The sequence below is a fragment of the Stenella coeruleoalba genome (assembly GCF_951394435.1).
Source record: "Stenella coeruleoalba genome assembly, chromosome: 15".
In the NCBI taxonomy this organism is placed as follows: domain Eukaryota; kingdom Metazoa; phylum Chordata; class Mammalia; order Artiodactyla; family Delphinidae; genus Stenella; species Stenella coeruleoalba.
The window spans coordinates 49180342-49201899 of record NC_137161.1 but is presented as its reverse complement, the minus strand read 5'-3'; the positions used below and the strand labels follow the sequence as shown (position 1 = coordinate 49201899).

The window sequence follows — 21558 nt, the reverse complement described above, 5'->3', positions numbered from 1 at the left end:
GTTTCACTTTTTGGAACTTTCTGGATTTTTCCGCCTGGAATACTTCCAATCTGCAGCTGGTTGAATTCACGGATGGGGAACAGGGGATACAGACAGCCAACTCAGTTTTTAAAGAAATGGCAGCTTTGTAGTTTGTTGCTCACATATGTAGGATTGCTGTATTTTCTGTGTGGCTCAGCCTTTTTATCATTGCACAATACCCCCCCCCCCGTCCCCAAGTAATTCTCGCTCTAAAGTCTTATCTGACATTAATAGCTCTTCTTATCGTCTCTTAATGTTTGCATGGTATATCTTTTTCCATGCTTTTATTTTCAATCTACCTATATCATACATTTGAAGTAGGTTTTTTTTAGACAGCACAGGGATCTTTTTTTTTTCTTTTGGCAGTGCCACACGGCTTGCAGGATCTTAGTTCCCTGACCAGGGATCGAACCTGGGCCACGGCACTGAAAGCACTGAGTCCTAACCACTGGACTGACAGGCAAGTCCCTGGATCTTTTTTTTTTTTTTTTCAAATCCACTCTGCAAATCTGTATTTTCAGACCACTTACTTTTAAGGAAATTATCCATATATTAGGCCTTTATTCTGCCTTTTGTTGTTTGTTCTCTGTTTTTTGTTTCTCACTTTTGTTCTTCCTGACTTCCTGTGGATTACTTTATGAATAAGGGAAATATTATTTACAATTCTAGTTTTATTTATCTAGGTGCTTTAGCATGTTTCGCTGAAGATTTTTAGTGGTTGATCTGGACATTATTAGACACACCTAACTTAACACAGTCTCCTGCTGTCAGCATTTTCCTAGTTCAAGTGAAGTGTGGAGACCTCACATCCCTGCTTTAAGCCTTTACCAGTCTGTGTATAATAGAATTGTGTTAAATATCTCCTCTACATACATCTACACATCAGTGTTATATTTTTGCTTCATTCATGAAACATAATTTAGAAGACTCAAGAGAACGAAAGTCTATTATATTTACTCATATTTTTGCTTTTTCTGTTGTTCTTTCTTTCTTCCTAATGTTCCAAGAATGCTTCTCTTAACATTTCCTTTACGTTTCAAGAACCTCCTTCAGTCATTCTCTTAGAGCAGGTTTGCTGGCAACCAATTTATTTTCCTTCACATGATAATGTCTTTATTTCTCCATCATTCCTGATGAATAATTCCCCAGATATAGAATTCAGTGCTTGACATTTGATAGGTTCTTTTCTTTCAGCCCTTGAAAAACATGATGCCACTTCTTTCTGGCCTTCACGGTTTCCAGTGAGAAATCTGCTGTCCTTTGAATTGTTTCTCCCCATAACTAAGATGTCAATCTCTCTTGCTACTTCCAAATTTTCTTTGTCTTTAGTTTTCAGAAGTTTAATTACAATGTGTCTTGCCATGGGTTTCTTTGGGTTTATCCCGCTAAAGGTTTGCTCAGCTTCCTGAACCTGTAGGTTTACATCTTTTGCCAAGTGGTGGATATGTTCAGCCATTATTTTGGTTTTTGGTTTCTGGGGCAGCAGCACAGCTGTGAGAATCCGGGGTGGGAGAGCTACAGCCCAGGCCATGGGGACTCTGGACATGGCTCCCTCCTCCAGCTCTGTGCCCCTGGCCTCTCTGGTGTTTTCTCTTAAAGTGTATTTAACTAGAAAAAGTGAGTTGATTAAAGAAAAGTACTAAATAAAAATAACTGTGTAGTTATGCTGCGAGTATGGCACAATCCTGAGTGGCACATGAATGAAGTGGGAACACTGCTTTCTTGGCCTTTTCCTGTCCCTTCTGGGGACACCTCCACTCCTGGAATATGGAGCCAAGCCCTACATGCTGCACAGTCCTGGTTACTAGGAATTTGCCATATTCTGAACTAAAATCTGCTCTCCTGTAACCGTCCCCTGATCCAGATTCTGTGCTTTGGAATAATATCTAATCCCTTTACCTACATGTAAGCCCTTCAAGTGTCCAAAGAGCATAAATCAAAAAACTGTGTTTGGGAGGTTGTCACCCGCTACCCCCACAGCTGTGGCCCCCATGACGGGTTGCAGACCCTCCGGTGTCCCTGAAAAGCCTAATCCTAACACTTCCCTGTGTCTAAGTCCACCTAAAACATCCTTTCCTTTCAAACCCTACCCACTCCTCAAGGCCCATGGAAAATGCCATCTTATTTATGAAGCCTTTTCTGGTTCTTATAACCAAATGTGACCCAAAGCCAGTCTGGCTTTTTTTTTTCTTGGCAGTGGGGATACTTGTTTAAAAGGGAGGTCACAATTTAGGAATGATTCCCTATCTAATCTAAGTCACCACAGGTGGCGGTGTAGTCTAGAGCAGGGGCTGGGACTGGAGACCCCCTCCCATCCGAGGCACCCGGGCAGAGACCCCCTCCCATCCGAGGCACCCGGGCATCTACCCAACCTCTCTACACCAGTCAAGGTTCCTGTTTGCCAAAAACACTTTAGCTAGTGTAGGCAGAAAGAGAATTTGTTGGAAAGAGATTAGACAGTGTCCAGAATGAATGGGGAGACCAGAGAGTCAAACTCAGAAAACGGGTGGACGCCAGGGATGCAAGGTGGCTGAGGCTCCGTCGGGCCCATGGCCGTGGGGGCAGTCTGGTTCAGACACAGCCGCTGGCACCAGGCCCTGCCGCCCCCAGGCTCTCTCAGGGGGACCCTCCGAGGACAGGCTGGGCAACCCAGCCCCCTCGGCTGGGACCCTTTCTCTCCACTACACGCTCTCACCAGCTCCCTGGAGAAGTCTGGAGACAACACCAAGCACAAACTGGCCCCAAAGAAACACAGCTCTCAAACGTAGAGAAGCAGTGGGGAAACGTCACACCTGGGCTTTCCCAGTCCTGTGGGTTGAGCCACGCAGACCCCAGGCCTCAGGACACTGCACTGTGAACAACACCAATGGCCACAGCCCTCACCTCGGGCAAAGCCTGACCTCACAGCGTTATTTTTATACTGGGGTCAGTAATAAAAAATTACAAAAAGTGAAATACTGAATTGTGCTTTGTAACATCTTTGAATATTTGACGGGCTTCATGCAGAAGGGTGGCAGCAAGACGAGGGCCAAAGGGCAGAAGACACAGCAGCCATTTCAGCTCCTGCGAGGCAACAATGCCCTCCAGACGGAGGGTCCCAGCGCAGGGACGGCTCGGGACGCTCCAGCTCTGGTGTTTTCCGACTGGAGGTTGAAGCAGAACTGGTCCTAAGTGCTGCTTCCCGTCATCCCTCTAAGAGCAAGGACTTCACTCACTGTTCCCGCAGAAATCACTGGCTCACTTGCATTACTCTGAATAATTTCTTTTTTTTTCCTTTTAATCATTAACAGAGTTCCAAGTTAAAGATACTTCATAACAGATAGGTGAAAGATACTGTGATCCTTCTCCAGGGAAGGTTTCTATTCTTCAGGAGAGAAAGCTGGGTAGGGAGGGCATACCCAGCATAACCAACTCAAGTAACAAAACTTTATTCACCTAAAAACAAACTGAGTTGGACAGAGGGAGAGATGATAACCTCTCTATCTGACACCTCGAGAATCCTCCCCCTCAGCTGGGTCCCTAAGGGCAGGCGGTGGGACCGCAGTGCCGGGTGGGGAGGGGCAGTGAGGATGGGCCCGTGTCAGGGGGGTCGGTCCACGTGCCAACTGTGCTGCTGGCTGCACAAACGTCCACATGTGATAGACTCTTATATCATCAGACACACAGACAAGGGAGTCCGTGTGAGAACTGGCAAAACAGGAATGGGGCAGGTCTGCGGCACAGTGATCAGCACTGTGCCAACATCTAGCTCCCACCTCTGATAATGCGCTAGCCCCAGGGACGTCACCACCAGGCCCAGGGGAAAGCACTTCAAGCTTTTTGTAATATCTTGTGAGTCTATAATTAGTTCCTAATAAACAGTTTTAAAAAAATAATAAAAACCCTTGAGGGGCTTCCCTGGTGGCACAGTGGTTGAGAATCCGCCTGCCAATGCAGGGGACATCGGTTCGAGCCCTGGTCCGGGAAGATCCCACATGCAGTGGAGCAACTAAGCCTGTGCACCACAACTACTGAGCCTGTGCTCTAGAGCCCACGAGCCACAACTACTGAGCCCATGTGCTCCGCAACAAGAGAAGCGACCGCAACGAGAAGCTCGCACACCGCAACAAAGAGTAGCTCCTGCTCGCCGCAACTAGAGAAAGCCTGCGCGCAACGAAGACCCAACGCAGTCAAAAATAAATAAATAATAAATAAATAAATTTTAAAAATTAATTAAAAATAATTTAAAAAAACAAACTTTGAGGGCTTCCCTGGTGGCGCAGTGGTTGAGAGTCCACCTGTCGATGCAGGGGACATGGGTTCATGCCCCGGTCTGGGAAGATCCCACATGCCGTGGAGCGGCTGGGCCTGTGAGCCATGGCCGCTAAGCCCGCACGTCTGGAGCCTGTGCTCCGCAATGGGAAAGGCCACAACAGTGAGAGTCCCGCGTACCGCAAAAACAAACAAACAAACAAACAAACTTTGAGCAAGGGAGGGGGGTCAGAGCTTCCCCAGGGCCCGGCGACACCTCAGAACCGCCCGATCATGAAGCTTCTGCTCCAGAGGTGGGAACTGTTTCTGTTTTGTTCTGCTTGTTCTTGGCAGAACATCAACCACAGAGCAGTTCTACGAGGACATCCAAAAGAACAGCCAACCCCCAACCTGCCACTATTTCAAAATAATTACAGCCTTTCTGCAAACTCCCCACGGCAATCACTTCCCTTCCCACTGTGGGGAAAAGGTCCGTGTGGTTCCTTGCTGCTCGTGTACAGTGACACCCGGGAACATGTACAGTACCACGCAGGTGCCCGAGGTCACGGAGGGCCCGGGAGCAGGACCGCCCGGACAGCAGGGGAGCGCTTGTGGCGACGGCGGGGCCCCAGCGCCGCCAACACTGAGGACACGCCTGATCCTGAGCCCAGGTGTTGTGGCAGAAGGCTCACACCAAAGGCACACAGGCAGCTCAAGGTGCCAACCTGACCCCAGCAGACGCAAAGGGTTATCCCTAAGCCGAATCACTAAGTCTGTGAACTCCAGGCTTTTTTCCTTTTTGTTTCAAATTGAAGCTGCTGTCGTTAAATTCCACATAAAGAAGTAATAGAAACTTAAAAAAAGTCTTTTGCCTCCAATACAGCAATGAAGCAGTTGCAACCATAACCTAGAATAAAGCACATCCCTGAAATCAGGTGTGTTTACTAGTTCCTCGTTGGCCAGCACAGAAAAGACCCATAGCCACCGGCCTATGGGCTCTAAGTAACAGGCCCATTGGAAAGACAGGCTTCTGGAAGTCCAACCTGGGCATAAAAACGCATATTTCTGTGTTAGCTAAACTCAATGTGAGAAGTCTGGAGAACAGGGGTCCTGGGGAACATCAGGGCAGCAGATCTTAAGGGAAACACAATGCACATTTGTACACATATACAGAAAATTAAAGGAACACACTTCCCAGGTACTGAAAAGGAATGAAGTTTTCACTTAAAACAAAAGCTGTTAGGACACAACAAATGAAGAAAAGATAATAAAGGGAAAGACTCTGAGGTTAAGAGACTTGTATCTTTACCTCATTTGCATCTAATGTCCTTTTCTGTCATTTCTAACTAGCTCGTGGTCTTAAGGACAGAGATCAGAAATTGGTTTACAGGATTTCCAGACAGTCACTGACTGGGATTTTCTCCTGCCACTTCTGAGCTTCTGAAATGATGACTATGCAGCACACTTTTTGACTTAAATGTCAAGTAAAATGAAACAAAAAAGAAATGAAGAAAAATGTGAGAGATGAGAAAGAAAATGTATCAATATGATACATATTAGGGTAAAAGGTATGAGTCTAAGAATAACCTGCTTGAGATAAACATGCAATCCCTGTGTACAGCTTTTCAAAGGGCCACACACCTGCGGGTGTGTCTGCTCAAGGCCAAACCTGCCCTCCTGCCTCCTGGGGAAGGACAGTAAAGCCCAGTAACAATTAACATTTGGAGGGGCAGGAATACGCAGTATTTGCATAAAGGAAATAACTCCTTTTTCTCCAAGAGCTCTTTCTCTGAGAACAGTTTACTGAGACAGAGAGAACAGAAAATTCAAAAATAAAAATGTCTCTAACTTTTTTTGATGGATAAAGAAAGCATAAAGATTCTAACAGGTGAGACACTGAGAATAAATAAGCAATGATGCTGTTAAAAAAAAAGATTCTAACAAGGGCAGGGACTTTGCTGGTGTCTCAGTGCATAAGAATCTGCCTGCCAATGCAGGGCAAGTGGGTTCGATCCCTGGTCCGGGAAAATCCCACATGCCGCAGAGCAACTAACCCCGTGCGCCACAACTACTGAGCCTGCGCTCTAGAGCCCGCGAGCCACAAATACTGAGTCTGCATGCTGCAGCTACTGAAATCCACACACCTAGAGTCCATGCTCCGCAACAAGGGAAGCCACCACATTGAGAAGCCCGCGCACCGCAACAAAGAGTAGCCACCGCTCGCCACAACTAGAGAAAGCCCGCATGTAGCAACGAAGACCCAATGCAGCTAAAAATAAATAAAAGTAAATCTTAAAAAAAAAAAAGATTCTAACAAGGGCAGAGGGAAAAGGGAAAATTGCCCCAACAAATAACTGACAATTCTACAGATATTATGAAAGTAGGGGGTTTAACCTTTTTAAACTAAAATTTGGTAAGTTTTTTTTTTTGGGGGGGGGAGAAAAGATCACTTCAGGGGACTTTAATAAGAGATGCACCACCACCCCCAATTTTTAAATTTTCAATTTTACAGAATTCTTTTCGGACAACGAATCAAAGAGATCAGACTTTGAAAATTAAGCACTTCCACTGGAAAGGTAGTTTGCGTATTTTAAAAATTGGTTTAAACTAAGTAAAATTTTTGTTCAGTTTAAACTGGATGCCTTAAAATCTTAACTCTGGTTTTAGCTGAGAATTTTGAGAACTTGGTACTACAGTCAGCTCTGTGACAGAATACGGAAGGAGTAGCCCACTTCTATTTGCCCAGACAGAGAACACCTTCCTCCACTCACACAGGAATAGCTACTTCTCGTATTACTTGATCTCACTAGGGTGACAATTTCACAAAGTAGACATTATTTTAATCAAAGGTACCTGCAAATTAGAAAACACACAGAGAGAAAATACATTTAAACAGGCAGAGGAGAGGCTTGGAGGAAACAGCAGATGAGCTTTTTAATTTTTTATTATTTTTTTTTTAATTTTTATTGGAGTGTAGTTGATTTACAATGTTGTGCAGATGAGCTTTTTAAATGGAGAAAATATGTAAGGAATACTTAGGAAAAGACTCTGATTATAGATTAACTTTACTATCTAGCTTCACCAGTTAGTAATAGAAACTGAAAGGATTTTGTCACTGGATTAAACCATGAAAAGATCAGTTTACCACTCTTGGACTGTGTACTGATATGGTCCAGGGTGACTCTGAAGGTGCAGCTGAGAGTGGAGCAGATTTCTTTCTTTCCACTGGGGAGCTCTCACCCCTAGTTCACACTCAGCGGGGTTACTTTTCTAGAGGACAGAAATTACATTGGACAAAACATACTGCATCTTGTCATGTATCCACTGGGCATGTGTTTTATCTGCAAATCGCCGTTGTCCACTTGGCCTTGCTGTGATTTGACCAGTAAGGGATCCTGGTTTTCTTTTCTTTTCTTTTTTTTTTTTTGTCTGTGCCAGGCGGCTTATGGCATCTTAGTTCCCCACCAGGGACTGAACTTGCACCCTCAGCAGTGTAAGCGCAGAGTCCTAACTTCTGTACCACCAGGGAACTCCCAGGGATCCGGATTTTCAAGTCTTCCCTCAGGATGGTCCTCCTGCCAGGAGGCCCTCTCAGTGCTCCGAGCCTTGGCTGGACTACCATCAAGCCTACGTGAGCACCGCGGACCAGGAAGGCCACCTTCCACCTGAGAACTCGAACTTTTTCTTTCAAAGCACCCATAATACTCCTCCCACAGCCTCTGACCGAGAGCTATTTTAGGGCAGCAGGACTTCCCTGGTGCTAAACAAACGACAGACACTTAGTAAGTGTCAGTTAAACTAAGTGTCAGTGAAACGCGGGAGAGAGCTTTTGGGAGCCATTCCTTGACAAGAAGGTGAGATAAGGCCCATCAAGTTCTTCATTCAAGAGCTTGTCTGGATGCACAGACCTCATGACCTGTAATCACAAACCGATCTTTTTTTTTTTTTTTTTTCTGGTACGCGGGCCTCTCACTGTTGTGGCCTCTTCTGTTGCGGAGCACAGGCTCCGAAAGCGCAGGCTCCGGAAGCGCAGGCTCCGCGGCATGTGGGATCCTCCCAGACCGGGGCACGAACCCGCGTCGCCTGCATCGACAGGCGGACTCTCAACCACTGCGCCACCAGGGAAGCCCCACAAACCGATCTTATAGTGTGAGTGCTCAAATGCTCGTCCCCAAAGCCAGCTGTGACATATACAAATGGTTTAGGAATGTCTTATACGTTAGGAGGCCTGTGTCCTGGCCCAGTGGCCCAAGTGTTCTGACAGCACTTCAACCAGAGGCATGTGAGAGACGCCCACAGAACCCAACTGGGCAGACTGGGTTTTCGGCTGAGCAAAGCAAAAGTCAGACAATGACGGCTACAGTGTTCAGCCGTTTACAGCCGAACAACTACTTCTTCTCTTCACCAAACAATAATCTCAAGACAGACAATAGGCCCTTAATCATCTTTCAAATGAGAACAAATTTTAAGGTCATGCATGGTTCCCGGTTAAAGGCAAGTGTTTCACAGGCAGGTCAGTGCTTAGGACCTGAACCTCAGCACACAGTTCCTCTCCACGAGATGCAAAACTTTCAGAGTAATTGAGGGCAGCTCACATACCACCTAAAAGGGAGTTACGGAGAAATGGCTACCAGAATTTCAGACAAGCAACTGTTACACAGAACAAGTTTTGTAGGTTTGTCTGTAAAATAACATGGAGTAAGCTTTTTTCATGAGTTCTAAGGAAGATCCAATTTCCTTTGATTCCCCCACAAATCAGTGTTTCTTCTTGTCCTTACATTAAGGACAGCAGAAGCTCTTAAGAAGATAAAGTATAATTCTTACTTGATCACTTTTGATCAACCCTATAAATATGCCTTAAGTTTACTTATTTACCTTTATTTTTTAAAAACCTGTTGTCACATAAATGTTTAAATATTCATGAAAGTAGAGACCACCAGCCCCATTCATCCACGACCCAGCTTCAACAATTACCAACACAGAGCCAACCTTTTCCATCTACAGACCACACTTCTCTCCCATGCCCCACCTCCAATTTCTTAAAAAATTTGCTCCAATTTTTAAAAAGTTAGAGATATGCCACTTGATCTCTCAATATCTGCTTCCTGGTTATTCATTTAGGAATCAGCATTCTTCTTTTTGGACACTACATCCAGACAACCTAAGCTCCATGAAGGATTTTACAAAGTCAGAGTGGGAACAAAACTCACTAAGTTTGTGGTTTTTCTAAAGACTGATTTCGGGTGAGGTACGTAGTAAATTTTGCAACAACCACAAACCCTGTAGATTCTGACGTATCTCTTCAGTTGAACCCCTCCTTTCAACGGCCGCTACTTTAGATCGTATTTTTATAACTTCTCACCTGGATTTCTGTAGCCCTCTCAAACCTTCCTTGATGCTGCAAGAGACATCTTTCTAATATCTCCTGATCATTTCATTCCCCTGCTTGAAACTCTTGACTGACGCTTCACAACTTTAGAACAAAGCTCAGCCACCTGAGTTTGCCTGCAGGTATTTCCACCACCTGGCTATCGCCTACCTCTAGTATCATGTCTTCCCAAACCCTATACCCAACGTCTGTTCCCCCATCACAAGGCTGACCTACCAGTAACTCCTACTGGGCCTTCATAGCCCACTCAAACCAGTCCCCCACCCACCCACCGCCCACCACTGCTCCATACCCACTGAGCCACTGGTGAGACCTACCCCCAGATGGTGAAGAACTTCGGAGGGCATCACTCGTTTATTGCCTTTGTCTTCCCAGGACAAAGCATAGTGCACGGCATAAAATAAACATACACATTCACCTGTCTGAATAAATGTCCAATTCTTGCTATGCTCTGCTTGTAAACTTTTCTAACTGATTTGAAATAGATAGCATGTATCAGACATAGGGGTCAATTTGACTACCCGACATCCACTCCTTCTCTCTGTAACAGCACCTGGGCTTTCTTTGGGTAAATCCACTTTCCCACAAGCTTAGTGTGGTTCTGGTAACTTTGGGGAGGGCTCCTTACCCAGGGCTAGCTAACTAATCAGATTCACATGATTAGGACCCAACTGAATACTAGATCTGGAACTGCAACTGGAATTACAGGAATAGGCACTCTTTTCCCACAGGAGTGGTTTTAAAATATGTTCACAAGCTCTTTGATGTGCCTCCCTTCAAAAGTGGAGTGTTTAGTACCTAGTGATGCCAGCAAACAGAATATGGCAGGAGCAGCAGCAAAATTCCAAAATTAGATCATAAAAACCATGGTGACTTCCACCGTCCTCTCTCTCCTCTCTTATCGCTTGCTCTGAGGGAAGACAACGACATGTGAGCACGTGGGCCCTGTGGCTAGGAAATAAGGATTCCAGCCAACAGCCAGCCAGTAAGGAACTGAGGCCTTGAGTGAGTGGACTGTCTTGAAGTCAGACCCTCTGGTCCCAATCAAGACTTTAAATGACTGCGTCCCCAGCCAATATCTTGGTGGTAACCCCATAGAGTCCTTTGGGACTTCCCTGGCAGTCCAGTGGTTAAGACTCCATGCTCCCAATGCAAGGGACATGGGTTCGATCCCTGGTCGGGGAACTAAGATTTTGCATGTTGCGTGGAGTGGCAAAAAAAAAAAAAAAAAAAAAAGAATCCCATGAGAGTCCTTGAACTATAATCACCTAATTCACTCCTGAATTCCTGACCCACAGAAACTGGTAATAAATTTTTGATGTTTTAATCCATTAAAACATCATTGATGTTGATTTGTTACGGAGCAGCAGATAACTAATACAAGCAGGTAGAGCAGAGGCAGGAACCTGAGAAGAAGAAAGGCAACATAGAGAGAAACAGGTCAAAGAGAAAGTGTGTGAGAGGATGGTAGTAAGACCCCCACACTCCATCACTAAATCCTGATGATCTCATTTAAGCCCCTGGCCCCATCTATTTCTGGTCCCCTGGACTTTCCTAAGTGAAAGTAGGTGGAATGCCTCCAGAGGTTGATCTAGTTTTAATGGACGCTTGACACTTGAAGCCAAAAGCACTCCAATCCGTGCAACAAGGACTCAGAGAACTGGTAAAATGCCCAAATAAATGTCCACTTCATTGATAACAGGGTCATTTCCATTTCACTCTTTCCTGATCCGTATTCTCTCTTTAGCATGCTCCATATTTTGCTTACTTATCTTACTTATTATCTGTATCCTCCCATAGAATTGAAGCTCCTTGAGGACAGGAATTCTGTCTTGATGAGTGCTATATGCCTGGCACCCAGCAGACACTCAGTACTTGCTGAGTTCATCTAGGCTGCTGTAACTTCAGGCTCACAGGGAAAGTGCAAAGAGAGCAATGGAGCCATCTGGTTGAGGCTCAGAAGAGCATTAGCAGCCTAGGGGTAGGTGAGCACATCACACAAGCTCCTCAGCTGAAATCACGGAGTTGCAAGTATTTGCAGTTGTCTATACCCTGATAACCTATCAGTCAGCTCCCAGGCAATCAAGTCATGGGGGAAGTGAGAACTCTCACAGACTGACAGCGTTCTTCCCCGCTTTTAAACTCTGCTTTGCTTTTGCTTAGTAAGACAGGCTGTAGGGAGCAATCACCTCTATAGGTGAGTAACCGTCAGCTGAGCTTTGGATTACTGAGCCAGTCGTCAAACAGACGCCGTCCTAGAAAGAGGACATGCATACCTGACCCTGGCGAGAGGCAGCTCATGGACATACTATTTTAGTATTAGTATATTTTTAATTACTTCCAGGCAACCAGTGCAGCGATGGCTAGCTTGCCTCCTATGCAGCCAACTGGGGTGGGAAGGTTCCTAATGGGAGTTAAATCCTGTCTTTGGGGGAAAGCGGGGCTGAACTGAGCGCCACACAAACCCAGGCTGCGGCAGTCGGTCCTGCCAACCCGCTGCGCTGCCCGGCTCCCGCGTAGCTCCTCCACCCACAGCGCGGCGCGGACACGCACGGACTCCAACGCTGGGCGGTGGGCGAGAGCACGGGCGGGCTCTTGGGGCTGGGGTCTCCCGGGGCCCCGCGCCGACGCGGAGAGACACGGCCCGAGAGGGAAGAGGTGGACCCGCGCGAGGCCGCGGAGCGCACGCGCGAGAAGGAAGAGGACGCGCTACTCACCCGCCGCCGCGCCCTCCCGAGGATGCCAGAGCCGCTGCCCGCGCCGCCACCAGGCTGCTCGGCCCCGCTCCCGGCGTCACTTCCGGTCGGGCGGGGCGGAAAGCGCGCTCAGGCCCCGCCCCACGGCCGGCTCGGTTGCTGAGCAACGCGGACGGTAGTGACAGTCCCGCAGATTGCCTTGGGGTTGCTGCCGGTCCGCTCCGGTTCCGCGGTTGTTAGCGCGTTCGAACATCTTTAGTTGGTTTTACTTGCGTTGGCCTGACGTTTCCTCTTCCGGAAGTGCCTGTTCTGGTCGTTGGTCCAGGTTTCTGCTGAAAGGCTTGTCTTTTCGTGTTGTTTCCTGGCGCCCTGTATTGGATATTAAGTTTTTGTCGGTGGCGTGTGTTGTAAAAATCTCGGTTTGCGTCTCTTTTCACTTTAATATTAAAAAAGTGCCAATATTTTATGGTTAGTACTTTCTGTGTCTTGTTTAAGGAATCCTTTCCTACCCCCTTACTCTCCCACGTATTTTCCTAATGTTTTTTTAAAGTTTTGATTTTAACATTTAAGTCCTTAATTCAACTTGGAATAGCTTTAGTATGGGGTAAGAAGGTAACTTCATTTTTTTTTTTTCCATTTGGATAACCAGGAGTGCTAATGTCATTTATTGAGTTAGTCCCTCTTTACCCCAACGATCTGGCATATTTTTTAAAAAACAATGTATATGCATGAGTTTCTGTTGGGTTTTTAAAATTCAGCTCTATTTTTTTAATTTAATTTTTATTTATTTATTTAAATTTATTTAATCTATTTATTTTGGCTGCTTTTGTTCTTTGTTGTGGTGCACGGGCTTCTCATTGCGGCGGCCTCTCCCGTTGTGGAGCATGGGCTGTAGGCGCGGACCTCAGTAGTTGTGGCTCGCGGGGTTGGTTGCTCCGCGGCATGTGGGATCCTCCCGGACCAGGGCCCGAACCACTGTCCCCTGCATTGGCAGGCAGATTCTCAACCACTGCGCCACCAGGGAAGCCCCTATTATTTTTTTAAAATAAAGTTATTTATTTATTTTTGTCTGCATTGCTGCACGCGGGCTTTTTCTAGTTGTGTTGAGTGGGGGCTACTCTTCGTTGTGGTGCGCAGGCTTCTCATTGCGGTGGCTTCTCTTGTTGCGGAGCACGGGCTCTAGAACGCGGGCTTCAGTAGTTGTGGCTTGCAGGCTCTAGAACGCAGCCTCAGTAGTTGTGGCGCACGGGCTTAGTTGCTCCGCGGCATGTGGGATTTTCCCAGACCAGGGCTCAAACCCGTGTGTCCCCTGCATTGGCAGGCGATTCTTAACCACTGCGCCACCAGGGAAGTCCTCAGCTTCATTATTGATAACTTTGTCCTAATGCTCACACAAGGTGTTCTGCATCAAACCAGGTTTCTTGTTAATTACCCCACAGTAATAGTAAGTATGAAACATCCCTCACACCTCCCACAGGCCTCCCCCGACCCAACCCATTGAGAACTGATGGAAATTTTTCCTTTGTGAGTGGACTGACACAACATCCCTAGGTGAGGGATTCAGAGGAATGACTTCCATCTGTTCATAAAGGGAAAGAGACATCTGTCCTCCTCATCTCCTGAAAGGATCCCCTCTGGACTCAAGTATTTTGATATTTAGATGAATCTCTCCAGGCCCAGGCAGCCCCAGGGTACCTGGGCACCTAAGCCAGCCTGAAACTACTTGACCCTCTCAGAAAGATAAGGCAAGTTATTATACTTTTGAATCACAGCAATTAACTAGACAAATTACTACAGACTTCTTTCTCCTAACTATCTGAAGAGTCTCAGGGGACTAGGGCTTTTTACCGGAGCACTGGGAAGTGGAGGGAAGTCTTTAATGCCCACAGCTTCTTCCTGGGATCATTACATTCTCTTCTGGCGTGCAGGTGCCACACAATCTCAATTACAATACCTTTATAGTAACTCGTGATACCTGGTTGGACAGGTCCCTCCACCTTATTTTTCTTCTGGAAAGCTTCAGCCATTCATTCTTCGGTCAAAATCACAATCAGGCCAAGTTCCACAAAAGAACTCTGTAGGGCTTTTCAGTAGAATGGTCCCCAATCTGTAAATCACACTGGAGAAGTGACATGATTTATCTTCTTACATAGAACGCGGGCTCAGGATTTCCCTGGTGGCGCAGTGGTTCAGAATCCACTTGCCAGTGCAGGGGACACGGGTTTGAGCCCTGGTCTGGGAAGATCCCACATGCCGCAGAGCAGCTAAGCCCCTGTGCCACAACTACTGAGCCTGTGCTCCAGAGCCTGCAAGCCACAACTACTGAGCCCGCATGCTGCAGCTACTGAAGCCTGCTCACCTAGAGCCCGTGCTCTGCAACAAGGGAACCCACCGCAATGAGAAGCCCACACACTGCAACGAAGCGCAACGAGGAGTAAACCCTGCTCACCACAGCTAGAGGAAGCCTTTGCGCAGCAGCAAAGACCCAATGCAGCTATAAATAAATAAATAAAAAAGAACACGGGCTCAGACTCTCTCTGCACTTAATTTAGGCCTTCTGTGATGTCTTACAGTAAGATTTTTATTTCTTTTGTTAGATGGCATTTTGCGGTTTTCAATGCTATTGATAATATTTTCTTGGGCATTCCCTGGCAGTCCAGTGGTTAGTACTCTGTGCTTCCATTGCAGGGGGCACGGGTTCGATCCCTTGTTGAGGAACTAAGATCCCACAAGCCGTGAGGTGCAGTCAAAAAAAACAGTGTCTTTAAAAAATATTACATTTTCCATTGTTGGCATATCGAAATAGTGCAAAGATTTACATATTTTTTTTTAACCAGCAACCATTCTAAGAATATCTTTAATACTTTGTTGGTGGATTCTTTTGAACTTTCTCGGAATATAATCATATAATCTGAATAAAGACAATTTTGTTTCTTCCCCCTTAATCCTTATGTCTTTATTTTTCTTGCCATTCTGAGCTGATAAATAGAAGCAGTAGTGTGCATCTTTGTCCTGTTCCTGATTTTAAAGAGAATATTTACAATAGTTGACCATTTGCTGTAGGATTTTTTTTTTGTAGATACTCTTTAACAGGTTAGAAATGTTTCCTTCTATTCCTAATTCCCTAAGAGTTTTTTTTATTGTTGTGAAATAAAATTCATATTTTATGGCAAGACAAGAAAAATTTAATCATAAAAAATTCTTCTCTGCCCTTTGCCTCCTGTCTCCCCACCACTGTGCATTGTATATCTGCATTATGCATCGACCAAACCTCCGCATCTGCAGAAATACCTGCTCAGCCATAAACAGCAGCGTTCTCCTAGCACCCACAAGAGGACTCCTTAAAAGATAACATTCTTTCTTGATCTTGTACGGGACCACATGACCTACCACAATGACACTTAGATCTGGATCATGTAAACTGTCAATAATATGTCATTTGATGTACAGCCCTCTGTCTCAAAAAACTTAAAGAACTGTTCCTTTACTTCTAATGGGCAGAACAGTTCTCAGAGCTTTCTGAGTTGCTCTTCCTGGGTTATAGTCCTCAAATTTGGCTCAGATAAAATGTTTCATTTCTTTCTCAGGTTGATTGGTTAATTTTTCATCTACATCATCAATGTGCATTGAATTTTATTAAGTGTTTTTTTTCTGCATCTCTTGTGATGATTATGCAGTTTTTCACCTTTAATCTTTTTTTCCTCTCCTTTAATCTTTTAATGTGGTAAATGCTATTAACTTTCTAAAGATAACTGATCCTTGTATGCCTAGATTAAACCAATTTGCTTATGGCCTATTATCCTTTTACATGTTGCTGGATTTCATTTGCTGATATTGTTTAGAATGTTTGGCTCTATGTTTATGAGTGAGGTTGGATTATACAGCACTTTATTTTACTATCCTTGTCTAGTTTTGCTATCAAGATTTTATTGGCCTCGGGCTTCCCTGGTGGCGCAGTGGTTGAGAGTCCGCCTGCCGATGCAGGGGATACGGGTTTGTGCCCCGGTCCAGGAGGATCCCACATGCCGCGGAGCGGCTGGGCCCGTGGGCCATGGCCACTGTTGGCCTCATAGAATGAATTGGGGAATATTTAATCATTTTATATTTTTCAGAAAGGGTTGTGGATTAGAATGGTCTGTTCCTTTAAAAAGTTGGGTAGAAAACCAGTCTTTCACCAATAAAACTAGGTGGGCCTGATGCATTCTTTGAGGAAAAATTTTTAAATAAGATTTATTAATACCTTGATGCTGGTGCATAAAACCCCAACTTATTAGAGGAGGAGGGGACAGAGGGAAACTTCAGATACTGAGGTGACGTTCTGGGTAATGTCAACTGAAAAAAAACACAACAAACCACACACACAACATGAGAGCTGTGAGTTCAGTTTTATTTGCGGCTTACTGAGGACTGTAGCAGGAGAGACAGCCGGTCAGTGAGCTCTGAACTTTGGAATGGGGCGGGGCTGGGGGGCGGGGTCAGTATATATTATGTACATGCTTTTGGTGAGGGGAGTAATGTGCAATCAAGCATACATCTTGGTAGAGACTGCTGCTAGTCATGAGGGGCAGATGTCTCTGTTAATTATTTTACTGCTTTTCTAGGTATGAAAAGATGCAAGAAATTGGGTTCATAAAGTTTTGTAATGAAAATACCTACCTATCTGAAGGCCTGTTCTGCCAGTTTTCCCAGAGCACAGAGGGCCTTGTTCCTGATCTTGGCCCTGAACTTCTTTCAGGGTGTGTTGAAGGTCAGCAACTGCAGTGGCTGGTCACCTAATCATTGTAGAGCCAGATGGAGAGCAACATTTTTTTTTTTTTTTTTTAATTTTGGCTGCGCTGGCTCTTAGTTGCGACATGCAGGATTTTTTTTTCTTTTTCTTTTTCTTTTTTTTTCAGTTGCGGCATGTGGACTTCTTAGTCTTATCCACTGAGCCACCGGGGAAATCCAGGCTTAAGGCTTTTAAAGACTGATAGCATAAGTCTGGTTTTTGCCCCAAGATGGATGACACTTTAAATTTTTGACGTTTCTGACTTGCTGTTCTTAAAATGAAGCACAATAACAGCCTTTTGACTCTTGAGAAAAATTATAATTTAGAGAAAGCAAAATAGAATTTTCCCTAGCATACAAGTGTGTGTTTTTTTCCTTTGTACTTTCACATACATTGTAATATTTAGAGTTAGAACTTAATTTTATTAAGTGTATCTTAGTGTTTTATTTGTTTTTTCCATGGTCAGCAGTCTCCTCCTCTCTGGGGGTCTTCTTTCTCCTCTTCCTAGAGCTGTAGCAAGACCCCACTGTGAGAAGGTTGGACCAACGCTGGCTGCCTCTGCCTACCTGCTCCTGTGGACTGTCAAGGTCTCTCCTAGGCATCACATGAACCTGCTGGCCATCATCATTCTCTTCTTGCAGTTCAGATGCTTTTTCAGCCATCACACAAACTGCTGCAAGGGGCCTGAGAAAGATTTTAAATTACTCTTCTAGTTTATTTAACAATTACATGGCAGTTCTGACTTTATTGTTATTATTGTGTCCATCTTAATATTATATTTTCCCAGGAATTTTCCATTTAATACAAGGCTTCAAATATAGTGGCATAAAGTTCATAGTGTTCTCTTAGTTTTTAATTCCTTCTCTCATTGTGGTTACACTCCCATTTTATTCTTTGCTTTGTGCTATCTCTCTCTCTTTTCTTTTTTTCATCAGTTTCACCAGAAGTTTGTCTATGTTGTTAGTCTCTTCAAAAAACCACCTTTTGGGGCTTCCCTGGTGGTGCAGTGGTTGAGAGTCCGCCTGCCAATGCAGGGGAAACAGGTTTGTGCCCCGGTCCGGGAAGATCCCACATGCTGCGGAGCGGCTGGGCCCGTGAGCCATGGCCATTGAGCCTGCACGTCCGGAGCCTGTGCTCCGCAATGGGAGAGGCCACAACAGTGAGAGGCCCGCGTACTGCAAAAAAAAAACCCAACAAAACCCCCCCCACCTTTTGGGACTTCCCTGGTGGCACAGTGGTTGAGAATCCGCCCGCCAATTCAGGGGACACGGTTCGATCCCTGGTCCGGGAAGATCCCACATGCCGCGGAGCAACTAAGCCTGTGAGTCACAACTACCGAGCTGGCATGCCACAACTACTGAAGCCTGTGCACCTAGAGCCCTAGAGCCCGTGCTCCGCAACAAGAGAAGCCACCACAATGAGAAGCCTGTGAACCGTAACAAAGAGTAGCCCCCACTCGCTTCAAGTAGAGAAAGTCTGCGCGCAGCAACAGACCCAACGCAGCCAAAAGAAAAACCTCAGAAAAACAAAACACCACCTTTTGGCCCAGTTGATCCTTTCTATTGTATGTTTGTTTTCTTTTATGTTGATTTCTGTCTTCTTTTAGTAATCTCCTTTCTGCTTTATTCAGTCATGTTGTGTTTTTCCTTTTCTAACTCAAGTTGAATGCTTGTTAGGTCATGAAATTACTGCCTTTAAAACAATATTTTAAGCATTTAAGACTATACATTTACTTTTTTGGGGGGGGTGGGGGTGCCGTACCACGCAGCTTGCAGGATCTTAGTACCTTGACCAGGGGTTGAACCCTGGGCCCCTACAGTGAAAGTACCTCCACTGGACTGCCAGGGAATTCCCTACATTTCCTTCTTTTTTAAAAAAAATACATTTATTTATTTTTGGCTGCATTGGGTCTCGTTGCTGCACGCGGGCTTTCTCTAGTTGCAGCAAGTGGGGGCTACTCTTTGTTGCAGTGCACGGGCTTCTCATTGCGGTGGCTTCTCTTGTTGCGAAGCACGGGCTCTAGGCGCACAGGCTTCAGTAGTTGTGGTGCATGGGCTCAGTAGTTGTGGCTCACGGGCTCTAGAGCGCAGGCTCAGTAGTTGTGGCGCATGGGCTTAGTTGCTCTGCAGCATGTGGCATCTTCCCGGACCAGGGCTCAAACCTGTGTCCCCTGTGTTGACAGCAGATTCTTAACCACTGCGCCACCAGGGAAGCCCCCTACATTTTTTTAAAATTGAAGTATAGTTGATTTACAATGTTGTGTTAGTCAAAACACTTTAAAAGGTGTATATTGAAATCCACTTTTGTGATGGTGTATTTGTTTTTCCTGCAGTTCTGTCATCTTTTGGTTTGCATTTTTTTTTTTTTTTTTTTTTTTTGTGGTACTTGGGCCTCTCACTGCTGCGGCGTCTCCCGTTGCGGAGCACAGGCTCCGGACGCGCAGGCCCAGCGGCCATGGCTCACGGGACCAGCCGCTCCGCGGCATGTGGCATCTTTCCGGACCGGGGCACGAACCCGTGTCCCCTGCATCGGCAGGTGGATTCTCAACCACTGCGCCACCAGGGAAGCCCTGGTTTGCATATTTTGAGGCTATTTGATTAGATGCATGCAAGATTAAAATAGTTGAATCTTACTGTGAACAAAACCCTTTTCAATACAATGACTTCTCCATACTTAATATTTTTTCCTTTAAACCTTATACTGTAACTATATCAGCTTTGTTTATGTTGGTGTTAGCCTACATATTTTCCCACACTTTTACTTTCAACCTTTACACATCTTTGTATTTCAAGTGTATTGCTTCTAAATAGCATAAAAATGGATTATCATGAAATCCTATTTGATTTTCTCTTTTAACTAATAAATTTAATCTCTTTGTAGTTATTGTGATAATAACTTGTTTGAATTTGTTTCTACATACTATTTTTAAAATAAATTTTAATTTTGGAAAGATTTTAGATTTACAGAAAAATTGCAAAAATAGTACAAACATTCCCATATACCCTTACCCAAGATTCTCCTTGGGTTCATATCTTACATAACTATGATACATTTGTCAAAACTAAGAAATTAACATTAGTACATTGTTATTAACTAAATCACAAACTTTTTTTTTTTTTTGCACGATGCCGCATGGCATATAGCATCTTAGTTCCCTGATCAGGGATCAAACCCGTGTCCCCTGCATTGGAAGTGTGGAGTCTTGCCCACTGGACTACCAGGGCAGTCCCACCTTTTGACTTGCTTTGACCAATAGGTAATGGTAGAAGGAGAGTTCTGGGGGTCTCAGCCTAGGCCTTAAAAGGACTGACAGCTTCCACTCCTTCCCCTGGGGCAGCCAGCTGCCATACTATGTAGTAAGCTGGGCTAGACTTCAGAATGTTATGATGTCATGTACAGATACAGAAGCCACATGGAGAACCACAGAGGGGCCAGATCATCAGTGTAGCCTTTTTGGATCTTTGCTCAGCCCAGTTTCATACAAGCAATTTTGTGAACCAAGCCAAATCACCTAGAGCAGAGAGCCCAGGGCCCAGCTAAGCCCTGCCTGAACTCCACAGAATAATGAGAAATAATAAATCATTTTTGTTTTACACCACCGAGTTTTGAAGCAGCTTGCTACACAGAAATAAATAATTGACCTGCTTTACCATAAAATGGATTTCTTTATATGAGACAAAGTTGTGCAGGATTCCATGTCAGTAAATCAGGCATCCTGCAGACCTTTGGGTGTGAGGGCACTGCAGTCGGAACAAGCAAATACACATCTGGATATGTGGGCAGTTCCAATGGTATGAATCACGGTCCCCTACTGTCCGCTGTACGCATGTGTCAGAGGCTCATTGTCAGTCTCGGAAGTGGCCAGGGCTAGAGCAGTCTTGGTGGATGGCAGACTGTGAACTCAGGGACCACCACCAAGTAGTAGTCACAGAACCTAACAGGAACTCCATGCTTCATTTAACTTTCACAAGTCATGTGACAGGCACCATTTTCACAGGTGTAAAAAAAGTCTGAGAGTAGCTAAAGGATACATTCCCAGTTTCACGGCTAGAAAGAAAACACGGGATTTATTTCCTTGTTTTGTTTTGTATTTTTGCGGTACGCGGGCCTCTCACTGTTGTGGTCTACTCCCGTTGCGGAGCACAGACTCTGGACGCGCAGGCTCAGCGGCCATGGCTCACTGGCCCAGCCGCTCCGCGGCATGTGAAATCTTCCCGGACCGGGGAACGAACCCGTGTCCCTGCATCGGCAACCGGACTCTCAACCACTGCGCCACCAAGGAAGCCCTATTTTTTTGTTTTGTATTGTCTACACTTATTTCACTTTATTGCGGTTTAGCCTCAGCGGAGCACGTAAGTTTTGGGATCCACACTAAAATCAGGGTTGGGACTTTGGCCCCGCCCCTTGCACAGCTTGCTTGTTCATCGGAGACTCTGGCTCCGCCCCTAAACTAC

At 45.3% G+C, this 21558-nt stretch overlaps 1 protein-coding gene across 2 annotated transcripts in view; it reads right to left on the bottom strand.

The window, feature by feature from the left end:
• FAM234A (family with sequence similarity 234 member A) overlaps positions 1-12437 on the bottom strand; it is a 31120-nt gene extending 18683 nt beyond the window's left edge. The window contains exon 1 of one of the 2 annotated variants that reach the window (XM_079945671.1): positions 12358-12437. The gene's annotated coding sequence lies outside the window, so the exon portion shown is untranslated. The other variant, XM_079945673.1, reaches the window with a different exon arrangement.
• Between the last annotated feature and the right edge of the window lie 9121 nt (positions 12438-21558).